The 17788-nt window shown below is 39.8% G+C and overlaps 1 long non-coding RNA gene and 1 pseudogene across 1 annotated transcript; one reads left to right on the top strand and one right to left on the bottom strand.

The window, feature by feature from the left end:
* The first annotated feature begins 3968 nt into the window (after nucleotides 1–3968).
* On the top strand, nucleotides 3969–7987 carry LOC106970131 (putative teratocarcinoma-derived growth factor 3; annotated as a pseudogene).
* A 4788-nt stretch (nucleotides 7988–12775) lies between these two features.
* Nucleotides 12776–16642, bottom strand: LOC113598503 (uncharacterized). The gene is made up of 3 exons (XR_003419128.2): nucleotides 16264–16642; nucleotides 15206–15371; nucleotides 12776–14606 (listed from the first exon to the last, which is right to left on the bottom strand). It is a non-coding gene; the product is annotated as an uncharacterized LOC113598503 (long non-coding RNA).
* Between the last annotated feature and the right edge of the window lie 1146 nt (nucleotides 16643–17788).

Here is a 17788-nt window from a genome sequence, read left to right as displayed (position 1 = left end):
TTGCATAATCATCTCTACTTAATTGACTGCAAGAAATTGTTCTTGCATGTAAAGAAGGACAAACAGGGCAAATGTAAAAATAGAACTTCTGATAGGTAAAAGTTTATTTCTCTCAAAAATTAATTTTTGATAAATAAGTTTGAATTTCTGTTCACTGAAACTTATTATATTATAGACCTTTTGTGTTATCTACACAGATTTATATTGCTTTTCCTTCTTATATAGACAATAGGAGCTCATTGCTTATTGGATAATATGCCTATATTGCATTTTTTTTTCAAAGCAAGCCTCTATTTTGAGATTACAGTGGATTTCTATTCTAATTAGCTACTTTCTCCGCATGCATCATACCCATGAGATAGCTGTTTATTAATTCTAGCCCTGCTCCTTACTGCGGTCTAAAACATGGTGACTGAAATTAACACCAGAGTTTGAAAACCCGGCTTTCTAGTAAACTACACGCAGACTGACCGGTTCCATGTAGAAGACCAAGGTTTGGCATTACACACAGACTTTTGCTGGAAATACCACAAGAGAAATGATTATTAAAAACACTAACTACATTTTATATTGGGCACTCAGGAAACAAAATCATAGCATCTAACTTGGAAGTTTGGTGCCACCATGGTCTTTATTGAGAAACATGTGGCTGACAATTGAGAAGCTGGGAAATATTGTGTGGATTAAAGGAAATAAATTAAGAGCTGAGTTATATAAATCTTGAGGGCTTGTTGCACCTGGAATCATTTTCATGGCAGTACATACAATTGGTCTTTCTCCTCTTTAAAGTATCCCGGCTGCAGAATGTAAATTGCTGTTTTGAGTAAGTACTATACAAATCTTTCGTTTGGCCACTTGAAAAAGGATTTTTTTTTTATTGGAAAACAATTTTTTTACTGAGATTTACAAGAAGTACCAAGTATTTTTGGTAGAGGTTACCAAATTCTTCTGTCACACATCTTTAATCCAGGGCCAACCTTCTCTCCTTGTGCATTTTTCTTTAGCTTTCACCAAATACATTTAATTTAGCCTATGCTTAATGTTCTCAGAAAATTTGGGGAGTTAACACAGACTGAGTTTGGTAGAGACAATCTGGATATGGTATACAAAGTTTTAGGCATTTTAAAAGAGGTGGTTTTGAGGACACTTAACATACTGAATTTGTCTGCAGGACAAGAGAAATAAACATTAGTTTCCCTTCATACTATGTTTAGGGAGAAAAATAAAAAGATAATAATATTTCCATTTTTGATCTCCCACCTAACCATAGCATACTTCTAAGTATTCTATGTACATTATCCAATAATGTGAGCATTTATTGGGCATTTAATAAATGCCCAAACTCTAGCTAAAGCCCTTTAAGTATATTAACTCCCTGAATCCTTACCAGGAATCTGATTAGGTAAGTATTTTGTTATTTCACTTTGCAGAGGAAGAAACTGAAGCAGACAGAATTTAGAGCTCTTAAGCAGTTTCTAGCTTGCTTGCCTATACTACTCTATTCTCTTACTCAATATCTATAATATCCTGCAAGATGGGCGTAATTATTCTTTTTGCATACACATGAGGACAGAGGAAGTTCAGCAACTGAGTTGCTTCCCCCAAAATATAGCACTCTATACCTGGTAGAGCCAGAATTCAGCCTAGGACTGAATGATGCCAAAGCTTGTGCTTCTCCGTCACAAGAGCTATGCTTTTTCTGGAAGCCTAAATCAACACCTTTAGAGAGCTTGCCTACGATTGTGTGACTGGGAAGGCTCTGGGGCCACAATCTGAAGTCAGTGTGGCAAGGGCACTGCGGTCTGTCCAGAGCGGTAGCCCATACACATGGTTCCAATTGGCCTCCATACCCATGCTGCAGGGTCAGTGCTCAGAATGAATTGGGAATTTCAGAGTGGTTTGCTTCCCAGAGTGGACATGCGCCTTCAGACAGGCTCTTTGTGGAAATCCCGCTGGGACTTCCACATAACATACATATTTGTAATGCCTTCCCCTGCCTCAGGCTACAAGGGTGCTTTGTAGTCAGAACCTAGTTCATTTTAGTATCCCATCTGGTCTTTGGTGGAGCACATTGGAGAAAGTGAACTATAGATTAACCTCCAAGCCAGAAAATATTTTTATGGTTCCCATTTCCATAGGGTCACAAGGGTGTATGAGAATAGAATGCTTGGCAGGAAGTAAAAATCCATACTCTCAGAAATATTCTTCTTTCTAGTTTTGACTCTATCTCTTTAGACTCAGCTACTTGTAAGATAAGAAACTACAAGCAGGGACCAGCGTGGAAAGCATCACACTGTTCCTATGGCAGTGGGTTGGAGAGAAAAACCTGCATATCCCAGGCTCTTCATGTTCAAGTCATATAGACATACGATTTCAATAATTGCCCGTGTAGGAGTATTATTTTTATATTACGGGGCTTTCTCTCAATTTGGAGGATTAAAATGACCAAATATAATAAAACATACATTAGCGGTATTCTTTATATTCTTTTGTGAATACAAATGTGCACACTGTTGATATGGCTCTTGCTAGTTTACATAATTTTCCAATTTTGTGAGCACCATAAGGTTTGTGCTCCCAGCTGTCTTTCTTAGGAGGAATCAGCTCATGGATTGAGTGCCTAGTTTTCCCTCTTTTACAAGGTGGAGATTAATGTAGTTATCTACAAGTTAAATCTGGCAAACGCAAATAAGCTAAGTCATGTGACTCTGGCTCCCTTGCAGTTGAGATCATGAGCCCACCATGACCAGAAATCTTATAGATTGACCCAGAGTTCTTGACCCTGGGTGTGTAGGTCCATAAGCTGATGAAACTGAAAGCAAAATTTTGTGTCTGTTAATTGTGGGAGAAAGGGCTGTAGCATTCACCAGAGTCTGCACAAGGTGTAGAGCCCACAAAGTGGGAGACAGATACATGAAAATCCCGCTAACATTCCTTTCTTTCTGTCAGTCAGATTCCAAGGTGACGAAAGCAACAACATAACAATAAGAAACACATATAAATAATTTCTTTTTAAAAAGTGTTTCCTCTGGCTTGCCCAGGTAGCACAGTAGGTTGACTGTCCGACTCTTGATTTTGTGTCAGATTCTGAACCTGGTTGTGGGATCCAGCCCTGCATTGGGTGCCACGCTGAGTGTGAAGCCTGCTTGGTATTCCCTTTCTTTCTCCCTCTGCCCCTTTCCCCTGCTCTCTCTCTGTCTCTCAAATATAAATAAATAAATAAATAAATAAATAATTCCTCACAGATAATGCTATTATTCTTTTTGTATGCAGAAGGTTTTGTGTGTCAATATGGGGATGTCTACTTCTTTTTCATGTGAAAAACATAACATAAAAATTCTGCAAATAATACATAAAGTAAGTCTATCACTGGCATAGAACCCTTCAGCTATTTCTTAGCTGGAAATGAAACATATTCATTGATGTTTCTATACAACATATGTTGAATGATTCAGACATCATTTATAAATAGCTACTGAAGGGTGCCTGGGTGACTCAGTCAGTTGAGCATCCAACTCTTGATTTTGGCTTAGGTCATGATCTCAGAGTTTCATAAGTTGGAGCCCTGCATGGGGCTCTGCACTGACAGTACGGAGCCTGCATGGGATTCTCTCTGCCCCTCCCCTGCTCCTGCTTTCTCTATCTCTCTAAAAATAAATACACTTTAAATAAATAAATAAATAAATAAATAAATAGCTACTGATGATATATAGTAGAAAACCTACTTCGAATTTTGAATTTGGATCTTTTCCTGAGCTGGCGATATGTGGTACGATCCTCTCGTGAGGCTGAGTAGGGGCAGTGAGGTGCATTTCCCACCAAGGGCAAACAACCAACACACTTACACTCTGTGCCCATATAAACACTCTGTTTTTCATATTTTACATATGAAAATACAAAGATCAGAGCAGTTAGGTGACGTACATAAGATCACACAGGTGGTAGTTGTTGAGAAGGAGAGTCCCAGGCAAGGCTGAGTCCCTGGCTGAGTTCAAAGCATTCCTTAGGACAAAACTTGGTGATGAGCCCCTGTCTCTGGACATCCTGGCTCCTGCTTCCTCTAAGACCTTCTGGGGAAAGCGAGCCATGGACCACAGAAAGATAGAGCATTTCTCTTGCAGTGTGATTTTCATCATGGCCATTTCCAAAGCATTTGAACTGGAATTAGTTGCTGCATTGAGCCACCGTGAACTTGCATGTGCCTCCAGGGAGACCCCAGCCTTAAGAGATGATTGCAATTGGTCCCAGGAGGAGCCTTCAATTCATCATTGGTCTTTCCAATTTGTGCTGTCCATAGGAATCCAGGACATTAAAGAGCTAAATAAAACCTGCTGTCTGAATGGAGGAACCTACATGCTGGGGTCTTTCTTTGCCTGCCCCCCTCCTTCTATGGCTGGAACTGTGAGCATGATTCACACAAAGACAACTGTGAGTCTGTGCCCCCATGACACCTGGCTCTCCAAGAGATGTTCCATGTGTAAATGCTGGTGCGGCCAACTTCACTGCTTTCCTCAGACATTTCTACCGGGGTGTGAGGCCCATGTGATGGATGAGCACTTCCTGGTTTCCAGGACTCCAGAATTAATAAGCATCTTTGGGCACCACTTTTTTGATAGCTGGCATCTGCCTTGCTATCCAAAGTTACTGTTGGGGTGCCTGGGTGGCTCAGTCGGTTAAGCGTCCGACTTCAGCTCAGGTTGTGATCTTGCATTTTATAAGTTTGAGCCCTGAGTCAGGCTCTGTGCTGACAGCTCAGAGCCTGGAGTCTGCTTCAGATTTTGTGTCTCCCTCTATCTCTGCCCCACCCCTGCTTGTGCTCTGTCTGTCTCTCTCTCAAAAATAAACATAAAAAATTTTTTTAAATTCAAAGTTACTGTTAAAGGACACTTGCATATGCAATATTTGTCATACAATTTCATAACCTGTAAAGGCTGTCACTCCAATTCCCTAACTGGGAGATAATCATTTGTTAGTTGCCTCGCAATAGTGGACAGATTTTCATCATGGTCCCTAACATTTCCCTAACATTTCTTAAAGTACAAACTACTTTCCTCTGCCCTGCCCTCTCCAAAAAACTTTTTTTAAAAAAAGCCAGCCATATCTACATTGTGACCAAGTTCTATGTTTCTTAATACATGTATCTCTACCAAGGGGTTTTTCTTCTTATTTTCCTTTAAACAAGTGAACTCTATCTTCAGATCATTAAAGGCTGCTCCTAACATGGAATTGAGGCTAAAGCTTTGGGTAGAGAGTTGATCAAAATCAATCAAGAACTCATCTTTAAAAGGAAAGGAAAGGAAGCCTCTGTAAAGTGAGCAGATGAGAGGGCAGGGGGCAGATATTAGAGGTGAGGGACAGGACACTGAAGTATTGGAAGTGCGCATGTGTACCAGGGATACTAGAAAAGAGGAAGCAAATGGGGAAGAAATTGGGCAAACCAAAATGGATTACCTGGTTGATGATTAGATGGGTCTGAGAAGCAAATTAAAAAGCTAAGTTGGAAGGCAAGTTTCTATCTATAGAAAGCTATAGAAGACAAGGACACCCCTTTCTTCTCAATGCGTGGCAAAGAGATTGAAGTGTCTTTGGAAAAAAAAATTCTATCTAAATTTCCCCAACAAGGGAGCTTAATAAATTAGGTTTTCTCCGTACCTTGCAAGTATTTTAACTGTTGTAAAAGAGAGAACACTCACAGTATATTTGGTTGTAAACCAAGTGATATAACTACGTATTGTAAAACCCATTGGTTAAATACATTGTGCATGTGAATATGCCCAGTAAAACTGGAAAACATTTTGAAAAAAAAAAATTTTAGAGATCACACAGCTGGTAAATGATAGAGTTGGGATTTAGCCTGAGGTGATTTTGGATCTCACACCCTTGTGCTTCTCACTGCCTCACCCAAGTGTGATGCGGCCCCCTCCACTGGAGGGTATCTTTCCTCTCTCTCCAGCAATGCTGTAGTCATTCTGTCAATATCCATCTTTCTGGTTCTCTTTTCCATGTATCCATTGGTGATAACTGTCTTCTTCTGACTGACATATCCTTTCTTCAGCCATATCAACACCCGTAATCAGCTACGGTGAAGTCCGCATCCCAGAGCCACTCCCTTCTCTCTAAGTTAGGTATCTGTAGTCTGCAACTTTGGATTCCTATTTTGGAATTTTGCTACTAGGAGATGTTTGTTCTTCATCCCCAGGTTCTTAGGTTTACTTCCCCCCCCCCCCCCCGCCGTGCTTCCTCCACAGAAAAGTAACACTAGAGGCAGTTTGGGGAGGTGGAACAAAAATGAACATTCTGTGTAGACAGTAAAAAAAATGAGGCAAAGACAAGAGCTTCAGGCTTTAATGAAAACAGAGAAAATGAGAAATGAATTAATAAAAATTGGGGGCCTTATATAGGTACTCACTTAGCAAGTAAATCAATCAACAGACATGACCCAAGGTTGCCCTTGGCAGCAGAGCTATAAAGATGAATTGAGGGAGCTTGCAAGCGTGTAGGGGGAACAATCACGTAGATATGATCATACTGCTGTGTGGTCAATGCTCGGAGAGAAGGGTGTACATAGTGCAAATGGCATGCAGGGCGCCAACTCCAATAGTTTTAAAAATTAAGAGTGGGGACTGAAAATTGACCGAGATGACACCATATGTTTGTATAGTACTTTATAGTTTTAAAGTGTGTTTGCATGCATTATTTGTTTGCTCTTCCTCAAGCACTTAGAGATAGAACAGATTATCTCTAATAAGTGAGGAAACATAAGAGACTTTCCCCATCTCATGTTCCTAGGTCCATGCCTTCTGTTTCCCATGACACCATCTTCCCTTTATGGCATTTAAATATGACGCCACTGGTGCTAATTAGAAAATGGGAGAACCTTGGTTGTTGTTTTATTTTCCTTTTTAAAAAAGAATAAATATTAAATTGGTTTGGACATGAACACTTCTTAACATTTTCCATAATGCCTGCACAGTGCTTATGACAAAATTGCAGCCTGACTAGCGGAGTGATCTTGCTAATATTGAATGCGGATGAAAAAGCCTCTGCCAGTCAAAGCCTAATGTGTCTAAGGGATAGAATTTGTCTTTCCTTTGAAATTTTAAGGAATATTTTTCATGGTTAAAGGTTAAAGCTTGTCTCATTGGTTTCCTTTAAAAATATGTTTTCTAACTTGGGCTCTGTGTGTTATTATAACAAATAAAAACATTGGGAAAAGCTCTGGATGTGCTTTTTCCTTTAGATAAGTGTTATGCTACTAGACCATATGACATCATACTTGGCTCTAATGTTTGGAAACCAGACAGTATAAAAGATGGCAAGTTCTAGTAGCCATGTCATAACAGGGGATGAAATATAAAACAAGACTGACAAGAAGTTTGAGGAAACTATTTTTTAAATTGTGCATTTATCATGACAGTTTTGGGGTTAATCTCTGGAACCAGTACAAGGGTGAATGAGGTAATAGTTGCACATGTTATGGATAAGATAACCAAAGGGGGGAAAAGCCCATTTCCAGGCTAATGTGCAGCTAAGATTATGTGCCTGATGGCTGGAAACTGTTGTGTGGTTAGGATAATACACTGTTCAAAAAAAAAAAAAATGATGGTGATGGAATGGTGAGCAATCACATTGGATCTGAAGCTTTCTGAATGGGGGCAGGAAACAGTAGGCTGGAACACAGCAAGAGAAAGATTTGGGAAGCAAGAAAATAGGAGGTAAACTGCAAGACCCCCTCCCAGAAATGACATTATAAGGGTTGGTAATTAAAACTTCACTGAAAAGTGAAATCTAATGATAAAACCAGCTTAATGCTGTTCACGTGTACATTAGGGTAGGAGAGGAGATTGCAACATCGATTCCCATTCCTGACTACCCAGATGTTATTCCCATCACAGAAATGTTCAGAGGTCTTGTTTGGACCCACTTTGTTTTATTCCGTGGCTTTGAGGAAGGGGAAAGAAAGCACTGCAAAGGACGTGTTGACTGAAATGCACCATTAATTTCATGTCTCTTTTGTAAAAAGCACTTTTAAAGTGTGCCAAGATATTTTAAGTGTTTCAACAACATGCTTTTGTGACAATAGAGAAATGAGGGTGCACTTTCATGGTATCAATAAAAATATCTTAGTAATTTACGGAGTTGGACTAAACTCTAAACTCGGTCACAGGGAAGCTCTTTCAGTGTGAACAGAGATAGCAGCAACCTCTATTTTGTTCCTGAGCCACTGAGATCAGCATAAACATGCTCTCTGATTGCTTCTGCAATCTGAAGTCTTGGTTGCCAGGGGGCTTGAGTTTTCTGGAGGGCCTCCATTTTTGGAACTCTCGTCTTTTCCCTCCCCAACAGACCCCAAATTTACAAGCTTTGAGGTCTTAGAAGGAAAGCAAAAAAAAGCATATTTGTTTCTTTCTTAACTGGTGTAGGTTTCCAGATGGTATTAGAAGCTATTACTGGCTGAGAAGAAACATTTGTTTGTGTCTCAGTCTTGTCCTTGGGTCCACAAATTTGGCAAATGGCTCACTTTGAATATCTAAGCAAATAAACAAAGCATTTTCAGTATTTGCTGACACTCATTATCCTATCCTCAAACTTTGCCAGATGCAAACACCAAAGGCCAGTATCTCTAGGTTTTGTTCTATTCAGAATCTCTTTAGAGAATTGCACCAGTGAGAACTCCATATCTGATTCTTTGTATTAATAATTAATCTGTGGACATGTGATTCTACTGGTTGCTTGCTGATGAGTTAAATTGCATATGTCTTGTTGACTGAATCCTGCAATGTCATGCCAGTGCGGCACTTTCACATGAATGTCACATTACTTGAAAGTTTCTACAATTCCAGTCATGGTGGGAGGCAGTCTAATAGGCAAAGATGTTTTCGAGAGAAAAGTATCCACAATATTATGGAGGTATTGAGGAATGCACGTACCACTTTTCAAGTCTGTTGCTGCAAGAGAAATAATGAAGGAAGCAATGAGGCTTGATGGAAAGAGATAAATATGGCCTTCAAGGTCCACGGGTGTATGGCTTCAAATTCTGGCTCTGCCATTTCCTTACCTAGAGCACACTTTACGTCTCAGAACCTAGGTTTCCTTATCTGAAAGTGGGAAACCAACAGGCTTCACAGAGATGTTATGAACAGTAAACAGGTTAATACATGACAAGTGCTCAGCACTGGGCCTGATACATGACAGATGCTCAGCAAACACTGGTCCCTTCCTCCAAATAAGCAATAAAAGATCCACAGCTGGGGGTATAAGGAAAGCTCTGCCGATGGCCTTGGAGAGGAGTATTATAGGATGCATAGAATTTCAGTCTACGTGGTATGAGAAGCACTGTAGAGGAAGGAAGACGGAATAGTGTTAAGGAAGGAAGTGATTTGAGGAATAGTATGCATTTCCACTTGACTAACTAATGAGGGAGCTCTGTGTAGGGATAAGGCAAGGCAGGCCTCCAAATGCAATGCTAGGAATTATCATAAAATTCTGAGAGCAAGAAGTATCAATGAGATAATCAGGGGGCACTGTATAATTGGAGCCATTCCAAAGGAACATTCATCTGGCAGCAATATATTCGTTGGATTACAGTGGGGAGGGACAGAGGCAAGGAGACTGGTTAGGACAATTGCAGAGTAGTAGCAAAGAGAAGTAATGAAGAGAAGTGATGAAGGTGGACACCGGTGTGGACCAAGAAAGGGAGGAAAAGGGCATGCAGGTGTGAGATGAGCGAAAAAGGAAATGGCATTGCTCCTTTAACTTCTGCCTAGAAAACACCCTTTCTACTCACTCTGTGTCTCTCTGTATTTTTCAGGACAGAATCTGGTTTGTTTTCAGGTTCCCCTCTCTGACTGTCAGGTCGGGAGTATGCTGAGAACTGCATTTTGCTCATCTTGGTTGTTTCTAGACTCTACGACAGAGTCTGAGAATATAGTTAGCCCTTGCAAAGAGTTTGTTTAGTGCAAGAACAAATGTTGAATAGATGTGGAAGAGAGACAAAAAAAAAAAATGGAGTGGCAAGGGGAAAATAAAAAGAAAGGAGAGTAAAAGATAAGTGCTAAATTGAGGGGAAGGAAGTAAAAAGAAAGATGAGTGGGATGTTTTGGAACAGCTTGAGTTCATTCACAACCGGGACGTGGAATTGCAGCCATTAAAAATTAGATTAACACTTCCCTTCTTTTTTTCCTTTACGCTGAAGCCTTCACCCCATGCACTGCCCTTAATAAATAATACTTGATGAAGATGGTGATGATGTGTCCTCTTCATGTTAATCCAGGCAGTTCTCAGTTTATGAATGGGTCGGGTTCCAAATGTCTGTTGTAAGTCAGTTGTTTGGCCGTTGGAATGTATTTTTCCTTTGAGACAGTCAGCATAACAGTTAGCGGTTAAATTCTGCTTCACAACAGGCTATTTAATCCACAAAGTGTTGGAATTACAGTGCAAATGCACTGCAGAGTAGTAACTCCTTTTAGGCATATTACATACTCCTTGATGGTTTGCAAAGTGCTTTTGCATACGTTACAAAAATGGATTCTCTCTGCCTAATATTTTTTCCATGGAAAAATGTGTTTCAAGTTTTAAATGAGGAGGCCAGGAACACATCCTCCACCCACTCTGGTCTCCATGAAATGACTTGGCTTCCACAGACAGGCTCCCACACTGTCCTTCCCAGAGGCACCCGCTCCAAGGGAGACCCTGAGACAGGGAGGTAGAGAGGGTATATGTCAGCACAAGAGGGCCCATGATGAGCATCGCCATCCCTGGCTTTCTAGTCAGAAGAACCAGTCTGTAGCTGGAACCTTCCACTCACCAGCTGGTAACCTTGTGTGAGTGTTCAGTTTCCCCTTATATAGAGTGGGGATAGTGATGCCTACCTCATGGGGCTTTGTGATGACTAAAATGTGATAATGAATGAAGGAGCACACAGCAGACACTCAAAAATGTTCTCTGGATCCCCCTCCCCACATGCCCACCACCACCAAACTCTGAAGCAAAATGGGTAAAAAGGGGCTCCTTCTGGGTCTATAGAGCAAGGGTTAGGAGCTAAGAGGCTCTTATGGGGGTGTTGCCCTGATGAGTAACCAGTTCCCGAAAGGGGAGCAGTGAGGGCTCAAGGGTGGTAATTGTCCCAGTGGCAATTGTGGCAGCTGTGACAGCCTTTTCTGCATCAATATTGTGTGGAGCTCTTTTAGAAGGGGAACCAGCTCGGGACACCTGGGAGACTCAGTCGATTAAGCATCGGACATAGGCTCAGGTCATAATCTCAAGATTTGTGGGTTTGAGCCCTGCATTGGGCTCTGTGCTGACAGTGTGGAGTTAGCTTGCTTGGGATTCTCACTCCCTTTCTCTCTTTGTCCCTCCCCCACTTGCACTCTCTCTCTCAAAATAAATAAACTTGAAAAGGAAAAAAAAAAAAAAAGGAAGGGGAACCAGCTCTGAGCTGGGTAGTACCCCTGTCACTGATATACCCCGAATCTTCAGTCACTTAACACTGTAGAAGTTTAGCACTGGTGGAAGAGGGAAACAAATGTGCTACCGGAGGATGTGCATTGGAGATTGGGTCAGGCCTGGAAGGGGGCTCCCATCACTTCTGCTCATAGAGCATTGGCTCACGTCATGTGACCATATGGGACTGCAAAGGAGTGGAAAGTGTAGCTTGTTACTTGTCCAGGAAGAAGAGGAAGTAGCTTTAGCGGTCAGCTAGCAGTCTTTGCAGCAGATGGGGGTAAGGGTGCTAAGTAGCTACTTGTTGGTACAAATTGTTTGCAAGTGACTAATTATAAGTAAACAAACAAGAACCACAGGACTGCAACTCAAGATAAACAAATGAGTCAAGCTGAATGAGCACTAGAGGATTTCCAGTAAGATAATGGCCTCAGCACTTCGGGGTAAACCTTGACATGTGCTCTAGTTTTCCTTCTTTGGCAGAAATAAAAGAGATTGAACAGATCAATATTAAACAGTTTTCAAAGTAAATTAAAACATAAAGATAATGATCGTTTAAAATGCCTCTACCAAGAAACTGTTTAAAAGAATGCCACACTCAATAATATAATTTAAGGTCAGGTATTATAATGTATTGGCTCTGTGTGAAGACACAAATAGTCACTTTTCTTGGCATGGAATTCAGTGTATCACAGGCAGTGAGAGTTGCAAATTATGTCCCTTTGTCCCTTTTTGCCTGGGTTTGTAAAATGATATTCTTTTCTAGAAGAAAAGTTGCTCAAAAACCAACTTAAAATTCCATCTAAATGCATCTCATTAAAAGTTCGGAAGCATTTCTTTTGTTGCATTGGTCTAAATACTGGTTTGAAAGCCAATGACTAAAGAGCAGTAACTTTGCTTATTCCCAAAGAACAGGGAATGAGGCCATTGAGGGAGGGAAAATAGCTCTCTCTATGTTATAACCTAAGACATTGCAGTTGCCCTGCAAACATGGGGCATTTCTCAACTTGGGAAGCATTTGGCTATTGGAGTGACTCTCACTCTTGGCTTCTTGGTAGAATCACCTGGGGAACTTTAAAACATTCTGATGCTCAGGTCATATCCTAGACCAATTAATCTCAGGAAGTAGGACCCAGGCACCAGCATGTTTTAAAGCTCCCTAGGTGACTCCAATTCACAGCACAGTTTGGGAAGCGCTGGTCTATTAGATAGGATTACCTGCTATATGAAAACAGCAAGTTCTAGTTAATCAGCTCAGATTTAATCATTTAAATCACAGGCCAGACACCGTGCTTGGTCTTGGGGGCTAAGACATGGGTTCTGGCTTCAACTGTGTCACTGCTCTGGGAGAGAGGCTAAGCTTAGCAGGGCTGGAGGATGGGGGGGTAGGGGGCGGTGGTGAAGGGCCATAGACTGGGGGTAAAATTGGTTCAAATGTGCATCAGTGAAAGGAAGAGAAGATCATAGCAAATATCTGATAATAGTCATGCTTTGCAGCTGAAGAAACTGGAACATACATTTAGAAGGACTCATTAGAGGAAAATTTTATCTTAGGAGGGGATTAGAAGCTAGGACACCATTCTTGTGGATAGCACACCATTACTTTTGCTTATCTACTCCAGGCTCTCCTAAGGATTTAAAAACAAATAAACAAACAAAACAAAAACCCAAAACCAACTCAAGAAGCCTTTTTATAAAATTGCTTAAAAAGAATAATACACTTCTAGATAAAATTTACATAATATAATTTGTTTAAAATACGCTGTAAAAAAGAACACTAACTTGTAAAAGACATAGTTTTCTCTTAAATGGTTAGAATTGAAGAGCTTTTGCCAGGCAGCAGGACAAAATTTTATTGTATAGGCCAATGGCAGCATTCTGATAGGGTTTTATTCTATGATATTCCAAAGATAATAAGATACCTGATAAATGATAAGCCATGGGTTCTTTTTATTTTTATGTTTTTATTTTATGTTTATTTCATGGGGTGGGCTACTCTACACCTTTCCCCAGGTAGGATCTGTAATTGCACTTGTTCTTGTTACCAGATGAGTTGGTGTCTGGAAAGGGGTGGGTATTGAGCCCCAGGTCTGCTCGGGATCCCTGGGACTGTGTTTTCTTGTCTGTGAAATGGTGATAGTAAATGGTTGAAAAGCTAGAGTATTATTATTAATTATTATTAATAGAGTATTATTAACTCTAACAAATGTGAAAGGACCATACACAGGTTTTTATACTCATTAAGTGAATGCTAGTAGGTGCCTGGGTAGTGGGAACGTGTTTCTTCTCTGAAGTGCATTTTGAATATCTACTTGATATTATGTGCTAGTTCCCCTTAATGAACTTCGCTCATTCCTTTCTCCATGATCTGGAAGTAGTCGTGGTAATGTCCAATAAAACTGAAATGGCAGAGTTCTACAGAGTTCCTACAGTATTGATGGGGGTAGGATATCTAGTTATTAGTGAACAAAGCTAAATCAGGAAAGAATATAACAGTAATTTAGCAACAATTTTACATATCTCACAATAATTTAAAGCATAACACAATTTGTAGTACAGTTCCTAGAACATAACTGGATTCTCAAGTGTTGTCAAGACTACCATAAAATCTAAAGTTCATTCTATAATTCAATATTTTTAACAAAATCCACTTATCTTGATGATGTATAGATTAGTTAATGATAACTTTAAAAAGCAATTCTTTCTAGGTTCCGGGAATAACAGGTAAGCATAATTTGTGTATGAATTCTCTGTGATTTGACTCATAGAATAACAGACCTTTCAGTCTGATGCTGGTGTTTTAAATTTAAACATCAAGTCAGTTTACACATCTGGCCTTACTTGGTGGTTTTCTAACTTGCCAATGTTATATCTTAAATGTACTTATATTAATCATAGTTCAAAATAGCCACATCATTAAATAATAATTTTTTGAAAATATATGTTCTTAGAAATGGGACATACACCCGCTTCAGTTTTTGTTGTCAAATCACCGGCTGAGAAGGGGGTAGGGAGGAAAAGAATGCCAGATCTGCATTTTGGGCCATCAGCTAACTCCCAGAGTTGTTTCATGTGAGTCTCGATTTGGTTGCCAAAGGAAAGATGGAGACGCATGTGGCCGCACTGTCATACTCCCCTGCCAGCTGCAAACCTCATCACAGTTCCTGTGAAGTACATTTCCACAGATCAGGTTTCTGCCAGGGAAGACTTTAACAATCTCCTACTCCACTTTCAACCAACAACAATTAGTATTAGCAAATGGTTCAGGCCACTGCCTGGGATTACATATGATTTCCATTCAAAAAAAGACAAACTTTTACTCAAATCAGACCCACATGCTGAACACTTGAGCTCCCCTCTTAGATATAATAAAATTGAGACAGTTTCTATCTTTCATTTAAATAAAAAATCACTCTCACATTTGAAATCAAGTTGGCTGTCTTCCCTTGCTGGGTTAGCCATCTGGTAAGGGGGACTTTTGGAGGACTTATGTTCAGGCCAGGCGTTTAGGGGGAAAAAAATCATTATCCTTTTGTCCTTTTGTGCCTTACTCTTTTAATGTGGTCAAACTTTTTTTAAAGGTTTTCACAGCAGGGTTTTTTTCCCCCTCTTTCAGATAACACATATGGCAAATAAGTTAAAATCTTAATACATTTTACAGTCAAAATTTGCTTTTTCAGAGTTGTGGATCAGAAAAGCACAAGCCTGATTGAGGTCACTAAGGCTCATTGTAAAACAATAGAGATTCAAAGCATTCACTTACTCCATGCCTGTGGTTCTTTTAACACAGCTACATTATTTTTCAGGGTAAGGTATTTTTCAGGTAAGGTCAGTTTTTCCTTGCCGTGTGTTTCAAAGGCTTAGGATTTCCCCAAATAGATGATAACCCTAGCATGTCCAGGCATTTTACTGTTCTTCTCAGTTAAGTTCTTAAAAAACAAAAAACAAAAAACAAAAAACAGGTCTTGATGGCTGCTAACTATCCAGTTACTCTTCTGGTGTTTTCTGCCTGAGTAGCGTCTGATTATATCAAACAGGAAATCTGTTCAGGACAACCACCTCATAGGAACCATTGTTCCTATTACATTTCTGGACTTTAGAAAATCATAGATAATTCAAAGTTACAAGTTTCCTGGAATTGAAGGTTGCTAAAGAGCTCATTCCTGTTTTACAGATGAGGTAATTAAATATCAAATAAATAAGATGATTTTTTATAAGCCCACCCAATCCAGAGTGGAGGGGGGCCTAGAACATAAATACACCTTCTGCCTTTTGTAACTTTACTCATTTTCCCACATCAAAATACAGATGCATTGCATCTTTGAATAAATTTTTTTTATGATAGTGACAATTTGCGTGCCTTTTCATAAAATGTTCATTATGAAACTGTGCAGATCTCAATTAGGAACCTAATTTGCCTCCTGCAAGTCATGAAACAAATAAATGTGGATATGAAACATAATATTTATGCCTGGTACCCTAGGGTCATGGGGAATATTTTATTTTGCTCATTTGTTATTTCTAAAGAAAACATCCTGGTACATTTAAACATTTTCAGATTAAAATCTTAAAATCAGTCAGTTTGATACTCGTTTTCTCAAGGGGAAGGAAGGAGAAAAAAATCAGCGGTGAAGTCGATGGCACGGAAAACCTATAAAATGGCTTTTAATTAAAATGTCATTTTGCCAGGCTGAACTAAATTTCCCGAGATCTTCTTCTTTGTATGACATAGGCCACAGGGGAGATGCTTGAGAGATTTGGAAGTGGAAAGGAAGCTATTTTGTAGCACACACACACGTGATTGCTGATCTGCTGACTCACCTTGACATGAAGCAGTAGCTGGGTCTGTAACTGCTCTGCCTCCCCCAGTCTTCCATCAGCTTCTCTGTCTCCTGAGCCTGGCCTGTGTGTTTAGCTCTGTGACTGAGGGGTTTCTGTAGGACCTTGGATCCGTTTACTGTTGACTGTAACATGTTACCACAAGCATAGTCACATAAAATAATTTCTTGCAGTTCTATACGTTAGATGTCTGACCCTGCATCTCACTGGAATAAAGATCTTTTTAAAAATCCTGTGTTTGTTCTGATAGGGAAAAGAAGTTTGCATAATTGAATTTCATGATGGTAGTATTGTTTCTGCCAAAGCTGGGAAAAAGTAAATGGTGGGGAAATTTTTAAGTAAATCTTTTTTTCCCATTATTTTTTTCTTTAAAACCCAGGATGCAATATGAGAATATTGCAATATTATGAGATTAAACACCTGGAATATAAAAGCATTTATGTTAATAATAGGCAAATTAGTATATTATATTATATTATATTATTATATTATAATAATAATAGGCGAAATAGTAAATAGATAATCCTGGGAAATCAATTCGAACAAGTTGAGGTCTGGGAGTAGTTACTCTTTTTCATTAAGCAACGACATTCTTCATGAAGGAGGTAGGGTTTGAGATTCTTTTGTAATGAGGGGTGCCTGGGTAGCTCAGTCTGTTAAATGTCCAACTTCAGCTCATTTCATGATCTCATGGTTCGTGGGTTCAAGCCCTGCATCGGGCTCTGTGCTGACAGCTCGGAGCCTGCTTTGGATTCTATGTGTGTGTGTGTCTCTCTCTCTGCCCCTCCCCCACTCATGCTCTGTCTCTGTCTTTAAAAAATAAACATTAAAAACGATTTAAGATTCTTCTCAATGAATGAAGACAAAAAATTGTTTCTGGCAGCAAGCTCTTTTTCTCTAATGTATTGCCAGTCCACTAGAAACAGCTAGATTTTTTCCTGTCCCCATTTTATCTGCTGGTCTGAATGTGAGTAGAAAGTGAATGTAGTTATGCAAGTGCAATCAAATCACGTAGGTAGTTTCGAAAATATAGTAGTGTAGGTATAGTCACAGAACTCCCATGTATAATTGGCAGAGACAAGTCTTCCGCATAGAATTTTGCAGAGAAACATTGGTACTTACTCAGAATCACCTGGAAATTTAACCGTCTGTAAAAATTTTGAAACTTGGTGGATACCCACTCTTTACACATTGGAAAAGAGCATGTCCAATTTATCTTTTTGTCTAACTTCATTCAAAACTGTTGCATTTGTTGATCAGCTGGTGTGCTGATGCAGATCCCAAAAGAACATTGCTTCCTCTGAGAACACTTATTTAACCACCCACATCCTGGCCTGCGGCCCACTGGCACACTCACCCCCTTTGTGAATCAGGAATAGAGTGTAAACTCAATCTGCTACACACACAATGGCACATTCCTGGTGCTGGGCTGTCTAGACCATTTCCTTCACACAGTGGCTCAAGGGTCTTTTTACAGAGCAATTACTGGAATGCTAAATTGCGGGTA

This window comes from Acinonyx jubatus, chromosome B2 (genome assembly GCF_027475565.1).
Source record: "Acinonyx jubatus isolate Ajub_Pintada_27869175 chromosome B2, VMU_Ajub_asm_v1.0, whole genome shotgun sequence".
Lineage (NCBI taxonomy): Eukaryota > Metazoa > Chordata > Mammalia > Carnivora > Felidae > Acinonyx > Acinonyx jubatus.
This window is presented reverse-complemented; position numbering and strand designations above follow the sequence as displayed.